Source organism: Rhinolophus sinicus, linkage group LG13 (genome assembly GCF_036562045.2).
Source record: "Rhinolophus sinicus isolate RSC01 linkage group LG13, ASM3656204v1, whole genome shotgun sequence".
NCBI lineage: Eukaryota > Metazoa > Chordata > Mammalia > Chiroptera > Rhinolophidae > Rhinolophus > Rhinolophus sinicus.
The window spans coordinates 41,204,553-41,213,468 of NC_133762.1; the positions used below are offsets into that span (position 1 = coordinate 41,204,553).

Sequence of the window (8,916 nt, forward strand, 5' to 3'; positions counted from 1 at the left end):
TATCTTCCCTGTTCTCCAAAGGCAAAATCTCCTCCCACTCCTGTTCTCTCCCGGCAGAAGGATCAGGCAACGTCATAGCCCCTGAGTCAGCCCAGTGTTTGTGTTGAAATTCTGCCAGGAGGCCAGGTAGAAGTTATTTCATCTCAAGATCGATTTCCGCTGCCTGGGGTGACTTCTCTGAACCTTATTGTAAAAGTACATCTTGTTTCCATGAAACCAGGGCCTGCGGAATGGAGAAGCAATTTGACATTGCCAGGACCTCTACTGTAGGCCCGAAGCCTACGCCTCCTCAGCAGGGATCCTGTCCGCTCCCGCTCTCCTTGTTCAACAAATATGGAGTCTCAGTCTATGGTGTCTCCTTGGATGTTTTCCCTCATTCCTTTCCAGACTGTAGGCCCTCAAGTCTGTCACCTGCTACTCTCCCTTATATGACAAAATTTACAATTCCCTCCCACCACTGCATCTCAGGTACAAACTCCATGTCTCGTATCAATATCTGCCACCTGGAGCCTGAGTCAGAGAGAAGACACGGCATAATGCCTGCGGAAAAAGAGCCTTGGACTATCTCCTTCCAGAACAACTGGGGTATTCAGAACTCAGCTCCTGACCTCCCTGGCCCAGGGTTCCAGCAGTGTTCAATCCCCCTATGTCCCTGTACTCTGAGGAGTTTGGGGAGTCTAAACTGAGTCCTTCTTAGTTTAGGTAGAGCTCCAGGACTCACAATGATTCTGTAAAGGTCAGACCCCACCTTCCTTTTCTGTGTGTGTATGCCACGTGGCCTTACATTAGAAGATGCAGGAGCTTGAGAGTCAAAGAAAATGGAGTTCAAATCCTGTCTCTACCAGAGACTAGATGAGTGTGGCCATGCACAAATCACAAAGCCCTCTAAACCAGACTTTCTCTCTCTGGAATAAATAGTATTACTACCACCACTACCCTCTTACAGCTGTTTTTAAGAATTATGGGGAGAAAAAATAAAGAATTATGGAGAAAATGTCGCGATGTCTGAGATTTGTCTAACATAATCCAATGAGGGACAGGGGAGGGGTAGAAATGAAGCAAGGCTGACCATTGCAGACGATTGTTAAAGCTGGATGATGGTACCTGAGGCTCAATTATTACTACATTCTCTACTGCTATATATGTTCAAAAATTTCAATAGTAAAAAAGTAAAAAAAAAAAAAAATGTCTAGTGCAAAAGATACCTTTAGGTAGTGTAGACGTGAAGTGAAATTTAATAGTATATTTAAAATTTTAAATAATCTCAGTTTTTCAAAAATATCCCTTATGTTATACAGTTTCCTGGACTCTTACTATTAATCTTGGGTATATTTTTCAACAAGGAAAATAAAACATAGAAATGCAGGAATCATTATGAAGTGACTAATACAGTGCCTCACACAGGTGTGAACTGCCTAAATGTTGATTGCCTTTTCCCTTCCCAAGAAAGAGAAGACACAATATGCCTATTCTCTGGGAAATGGGCCAGCCTTCAGGGAAAAATAAGCACAACCCCGACTCACCAGTATTTCGGGCTTTCCTGCCCTTTCTTGGAGGCAGTCAGTATGGTTAGAAGGCAAACCTGGGGAAGAAAAAGAAAGCTGTGAGAAACCAGGCCTCCCATAATTCTCCCCAAGTAGCTCCTCTAAGCCTTGTGATGGAGGAAGTAGTGCCTGTACTCAGTTGTGGTCACTAAAGCATTCTCAGCCTTGCTCCCCCTCTTCATCTCTCCAGCCCTTCAACAACTCTCACCTTTTGCCGCATGATTTTGGGTCAGTTTCTTCATGGTCTCCATATCTTCCCTGTTCTCCAAAGGCAAAATCTCCTCCCACTCCTGTTCTCCCCAGGCAGAAGGACCAGGCAACGTCATAGCCCCTGAGTCAGCCTAGTTGTTGTGTTGAAATTCTGCCAGGAGGCCAGGTAGAAGTTATTTCATCTCAAGATCGATTTCCGCTGCCTGGGGTGACTTCTCTGAACCTTATTGTAAAAGTACATCTTGTTTCCATGAAACCAGGGCCTGCGGAATGGAGAAGCAATTTGACATTGCCAGGACCTCTACTGTAGGCCCGAAGCCTACGCCTCCTCAGCAGGGATCCTGTCCGCTCCCGCTCTCCTTGTTCAACAAATATGGAGTCTCAGTCTATGGTGTCTCCTTGGATGTTTCCCCTCATTCCTTTCCAGACTGTAGGCCCTCAAGTCTGTCACCTGCTACTCTCCCTTATATGACAAAATTTACAATTCCCTCCCACCACTGCATCTCAGGTACAAACTCCATGTCTCGTATCAATATCTGCCACCTGGAGCCTGAGTCAGAGAGAAGACACAGCATAATGCCTGCGGAAAAAGAGCCTTGGACTATCTCCTTCCAGAACAACTGGGGTATTCAGAACTCAGCTCCTGACCTCCCTGGCCCAGGGTTCCAGCAGTGTTCAATCCCCCTATGTCCCTGTACTCTGAGGAGTTTGGGGAGTCTAAACTGAGTCCTTCTTAGTTTAGGTAGAGCTCCAGGACTCACAATGATTCTGTAAAGGTCAGACCCCACCTTCCTTTTCTGTGTGTGTATGCCACGTGGCCTTATCAGAGATGTGCATTTGTGTCTCCTGATGGGCCCAAGCTAAAATCCTCCACTCACGTGGTCCCAAAGAAGGCAAGCGGTATTAGGAGCTATACCACCTTCAGAAGCAACACAGACACCCTGTCCAGGATCTCAGCCCAAATGATTGCAGTCCTATTATTGCCAAATTCCCTTTTGACACTAGCTAGAGTTCCTCTAAGAAGCTCTTATGACTCAGGCCCTAACACCATAGGCAGAGATAGTCACTCTCTCTTCTGTCCAATCTGGGCATCTCACCTTAATCGCACCATACCGCAAATCTTCTATTTACATGACTATCTTTACTAGAATGAGAGCTTCTTGTAAGAAAAAAATGCATCACAGTTGTTTTGCCAATCTTAGCGATTAGGATAAAACAGGTCTTTGTGGTAGGTTTTTATCATTGTTCCCAATTATTTGTTTCTCTATAAAAAGATTGTACTTTCTTGCCCCCTGACATCAGGCCTTGCCTCGGACAATGAGATGTGAGTGAAAATGACATGCCACTTCTAAGGATTGCATGAGTCCATCTCTCATGTTCTGAGAGCAGTATGTTCCCAAGAAGGGGCCTTTGTTCTATCGTAAAAAGTCATGGTGCTGGGGCGGCCAGTTGGCTTAGTTGGTAAGAGCGCAGTGCTCAAACCACCGACATCGCTGGTTCGGTTCTGACATAGGCCAGTGAGCTGCGCCCTCCACAACTAGATTGAATCAACAACTTTACTTGGAGCTGATGGGTCCTGGAAAAACATACTGTTCCCCAATATTCCCCAATAAAAATTAAATTTAAAAAAAAGTCATGGTGCTGAGCTAAAGCCAACCAAGAAAGGAGGAGGAATAAGATTGGGAGTAATGTTAGATTGTTTGTGTGGGTCACTGAGATTTGGGAGTCATGTGTTGCTGCAGTACAGCTTAGCCTAAGCTGATAAATACGGATAAATACAGCCTTCTTCCACCTACTAACACCAGTATTGGTAGCTAACATGTATAAAGCAGGTTGGGTACTAAGCACAGGTCCAGGAATCTTCACAACACAGCCAGGAGGTAGACACTGCTATCCTTTCTGCCTCACAGAGGAGGAAACAAAGATGTAAGATCTTATCTGTCTTAAGATCACACAACTACCAAGTGTCAAAGCCAAGCCTAGAATTCAAAATTCTCATTCCAAAGTGCTTTTTCTTTGCCATTGCGTAAAATAATGCTTAAATGAAAAAGCAGAGTGAGCAGATGTCCATAGCGTTAAAAGTTCAAACTGGAAAATACAAGACCCTCAGAGTTAGGGTTTGGGTTAAGGGTTACGGTTAGGGTTAGGGGTTAGGGGTTAGGGTTAGGGGTTAGGGTGAAGTGGAGAAAGGGGTCTGTCAAGATGGGCCGAGTTATTCTGTAGTAACAAATACTCCCCCAAAAATCAAGTGACTTACGTAAAGTCATGAAAGTTTATTTCTCAATCCAGTTCCATGTCTGTCACGTGTCAACTGGAATTAGGCTCAAAGTCATCTTCACTCCAGGACTGAGGCTAACAGTGTAGCCTCTATTCAGAACATGGCCTGTACAAGTGGTAGAGAGAGTGATAGAGGGCAATGAAAGATGGAGAACTATACTCAGGCTCTTACATATTCTACCTAAAGTGACACTTCTGACCACACCCACATATGCAAATCAAGTCATGTGGTCACTCTTGAATTCAATAGGGTAGGGGCACATTCTTACAGGGGGAGACCACTCACATGGTTAAGGCTTTTTCTTATTGGAGGAGACAATTAAGATTTCTATTTGTACTTAGCAAGGGAGCCCTGGAGCCAGAGATGCAATGTTTTCAAAAACACCCTCATGTCCCATTTTTTTTCTTCAATCTTATTAATTGAGGATGGTGAAGATAGGTGGATTTTGAACTGCTTCTACAGCTGCATTTCTGGTTTTGCAAAGATTTGTTAAGATATGGACAATTGCCCTCAATTTCTCAAATGATGTCATAGGTTGACCTACCTGTCCAACCACATCATCCCTAATTTGCTTCTTTCCCTCTGAATAGTTTTATTTTAACTTAGGGGAGGAGGTCTTTAAAATTTTTTCTATCAGGCTCTGAATCTTCAGCTTCCAATTTTACCAAATTTCTGATAAAAAAGTTATTAAACCCTTTCAAATATTTTGTCAGGTTTCAGCCAGGGCAAACAGTAAATATTTCTAGCAGTATTAAATGATTCCATGGACTCAAGAGGATGCAAAGGCTAGTCACTTTCAGAGTCATTCCCTCTGATAGCCAAAGAAAAGAACTGACAGCCTGCATGTCCCAGGTAGGCAGAAAGCCAAGCCAAGCTCTTAGGATAGAGACAACAGCTACCCTTGAGAGAAAGAGGATAAATAAACAATTGGTCTGGATTTGAGAAGGAACAACATGAAATTTTATTTCCCTTTCTCACTGGATCAGGAGGTAATTCATTTACAAAAACTTCTGAGGATCCTCCCTGAGTTTAAGAAATTCTCCAATCATGGCCTTTATTTGGCCTTAGACCAAGGAGCAAAAGATATGAGGACAATCGCCTGTAAGAAGTAACATCAGTTTTATAGTCTTTTGTTTTGTTTTATTTCTTTATTTTTTCATTAGCCTATTACAACAAATCTTTCAATGAGTCTATTTTAGAATTTTTGAAGCCTAATGGAGGCTCTTGCATACCAATTAAAAGTAGGTATCTCATACTGTGTATTTGATTTGGAAGCCCTTGCCTTTAAGTACACTTTTAAATGATCTAATCTAATTGGAACATTCCTCATAATTGCCATTGTAATTTTAGGTTATAATTTTCTTAAGGGCTGGCAGCAGTTTGGTAGGACCCTAGCCATAAATGGAGTTTAGCCCACATTTCTGTCTGGCCATATTTTGAAGCTTCCAACCTGACAGTTACCAAGATGAGCTCTTAGGATATAAAATTTTTAGTCTTTAGTAACATTTCCCATTTTTTTTCTTTCCTCTTTCTATTTAAGTACAGGACAATTGTACTTCCAATGTCCTGATTTTTTATATCTTTAAACGGCTCAAGGCAAACAAGAAGGGTTTGAGTGGAGTTTGATTTTTGTTCTAATTTCTGTCCTTCTAGCTTATTGAAGGAATCTTAATGACTAGCCATTATAACAAAATGAGAGCTCGCTTTAAAAAAAAAGTGTGTGTGTGTATATATATATATATATATATATATATATATATATATTTTTTTTTTTTTTTTTTTTTATTTTTTTTTTTTTTATTTTTTTCAATTTAGACGTTTTTCCAATTCAAAGAATCTGTCATCTGGCCTTGACAAGTAGGATCTTAATAGTAACTCAAACCAATAAGCCTTTTTATGACTTAACCAAGGGCCACATGAGAGTATAAAAATAAAAAAATACTGCCTTCACAAGATTCAGAAAGCCTCAAATGGGACATTTCAGAACACAAGATGTCAGGATGAGCAAAGGAAATTCACCCCTAGTTCGGAGCACAGAAAGCACTGAAGGAATGTGAAAGGTGAGTGGTACCCACCTTAAAGTGGGCTTCCAGGAGCTCACTTTCTCTACACTGTCCTACATAGGCAGGGACATGAGAAAGTGGACCTGAAGACGGAACAGGCAGTGTAAGATTCAGGACAGTCTCTCAGCCCCCAAATACCAGGCTAGAAATCCCCAAGTTTAAAATGAGGAGTGCTCTTCATCCTTTAAAAAAAAAAGAAAAAAAAAGCATCAGATCTGTCAAAGAAGTAAGTAGACAGCTTCTGGGGACAGAGTCAAGTATGGGCATCAGAGCACAGCCTGCCCTGACATGCTATTATTAAGTAAGGAATCCACCCTTTTTGTGCTGTGGGGGAGAAAGAAACTTTCCTCTACCTTTATAGGTTCTTCTGCCTGGTCTAACAATTAAGTCTACATGAGACAGATTAGGTTAACAAGAGAAAATAACCAAATTTAATGACATACGTACATATGGGAACCCCACACACATTAGCAGTTCAGAGACAGAAAGGGAAAAGTGAGGTATATGTGGCATTCTGAGCTAAGGACAAAGTAAGGTGCCTTGGGGCTTCAGAGAAGAGGAAGGTCATTTGCAGGATGATAATAAGAACAGATATTAAGTAATTAGATGTTTGTCCTGCCCTATAACATCGGTCATAAAAAATTATCTCTGGTAATAACTCTTATTATGGGCAAGTCCCCACATTTAAATTCTTTAAGGAAGAGGTTAAAGTTTCTCGTGAGCTTGCAGGGTCTTGCCTTCAGCTCAAAATAATTCACATGCCAGAGGCACATCTTGGGGAGGCATGTTCTGAACTCCATCAGTGTCTATGGGCCTCAAGTTGTAACATTATTAGTAATAGTTAACAAATACTCAAAACTCTTACTATATACCAGGCACTGTACAACTTTTACCTCCTAAAGGCCCCATAAGTTAGGTCTGATGATCAACTGAGGCAGAGTTATGAATCTTGTCAAAGCTGAAGAGCTAGAAAGTGCCTAGATTTGAACTCTAGCTGTGGGGGTGCCATGCCCTTAGCCAGCTGAGTCAGTGGTAACGTCAGTAGTGACCAATCCCTGTGGGGTACGACAATTCTCAATGTGTACCCACACATAGGGTGGAGGGGATGCATATGAAACAAGATTGGCCGTGAATTAATAAATGTTGCTGGTGACAGATCCATGGGGGTTCACTGTACTATTCTACTGGGTAGGCTTAAGATTTGTCCATACTGAAACATTAAAAATTAAAGTCCTAATAGTTGGACTCCACCGGACGCAGGAAGTGATTTGGACAGTCCACCAATAGCCCTCAAAGGTCCCCACCCGACCTAATTCCCCTAAGCCCCAAACCAGAGTTTTGACCCCAACACATGAGGGTAAAGCAGACAAGTAAAGCTCCGGGGAATCAGCCAAACGCGGGATCTTTGCCACAAAGCAGAGTGAGCCCCTGCCTCGCAACAAACCCTGGGACAACAGGTTCCAAAGAAGCAGACTCGCCCCCCTCTAAAAACTGCCTAGATGCAGGTCCTAGTGGTGCAGCCCACCACCAGATGTCTGTCCCAGGCCAAAACCTCCCCCACCCCCTAAAAGCTACAGGGACTCCAGACCCAAGACATTCCCCCACGACCCCCTAGGGATATTCTGCCCATATCAAACTCACCTCCACCCACCCACCCCTAACAAACCAAGGCACAGCAGAGCCTTAGATGGTTCCCCCTACAGCCCTCCTCCCAATCACCATCTGGACCATATTCAGCTCCACCAAAACAAACAAACAAAAACAAAACTTGACATTCACGATCGATCCTCGGTTCTCACAACCTTTCGAAGACGCAGGAACCAATTAAGTACTCTTTTGCTAGAAACACCCTGGGATACAGACCCGGAGCCGCGCTCCCACCCCCATCACAGGGCACGTCTTATCTATATGACCCTGGCTGAACTCATGCCCACAGCCCACATGATCCCCAGGATGCATGACTGCAGCCACCTCCCTACTCGGAACTTGTTTGGCCCAGAATAATCCCACCTCCTTCAAAAAGAAATTACAGTTCCCGGTCACTCGCCCCAGCCGAAGAAGAAGGAAGATCCGCGTAGCGCCCAGCAACTCAAGGATTCCCAGCTGGCTGAGTCTCATCCCATTTCCCTGCCCCAAATGCGCGTCTCGGGCCGTACCCCCTTCTTCAAAAGTGAAACCTCCCCAACCCGCCGGGCTCACTCTACCCAGGTCCCTAACCCTAGGCCCAGCCTTTCCCGACTCTCCTTCCAGCGCCGTAAAGGACCCGGGCGTGCCTGGCTCACCAGAACAGGCACTATAAACGCATCCAGCCTTCCCCCACTCAGAACTACAGTTCCCAGAATCCCCTTAGGCCCCGCCTCCCTGGGAGGAGCTTCTGGGCCGCGAGGTTAATTGACCTGAACATTGTCTACTGTAGTGACAGCCCTACCCGTCTCTTTTCTTGAGACACCCATGCATAAAACAAGTAGTGATTCCAGAGTGAAATCTGTTCCCTCTTCCCACGCGCCGGAAAGACTACACTCCCCAGAAACCTCCTGGACACCTTCTGCAGATGGTTTCCGCGTCCGGCCCCTGGGTCCGCGGCTCTATGTGCCTAAGGCGTTTCCGTTTGTCGGATCTGGCTGATTCAGTGTGTAGGCTGCAAGGCTATTCTGTGTTTGGGCTTTTTTTCCGCCCTTCACCGAGCTAAATTCCCTGGGCTTAGGCAGTATAACATATACGCCACCTTCCGTGACCTCCATCGAAGTGTAGCGTCCTGCTGCCCACGCACCCTTGTGGGCATCCCCACTTTACTGGCAGGAGAAACAGACCAGGAAGGCAA

At 44.2% G+C, this 8,916-nt stretch overlaps 1 non-coding gene across 2 annotated transcripts; it reads right to left on the reverse strand.

Moving 5' to 3' along the window:
• Positions 1-1,867: 1,867 nt before the first annotated feature.
• On the reverse strand, positions 1,868-8,425 carry LOC109448478 (uncharacterized). Of its 2 annotated transcripts, none has more exons than XR_012491170.1 (4): positions 8,378-8,425; positions 6,108-6,277; positions 4,012-4,137; positions 1,868-2,017 (listed from the first exon to the last, which is right to left on the reverse strand). It is a non-coding gene; the product is annotated as an uncharacterized LOC109448478 (transcript). The 2 variants fall into 2 exon arrangements; XR_012491169.1 differs by lacking the exon at positions 8,378-8,425 and adding an exon at positions 8,106-8,371.
• Between the last annotated feature and the right edge of the window lie 491 nt (positions 8,426-8,916).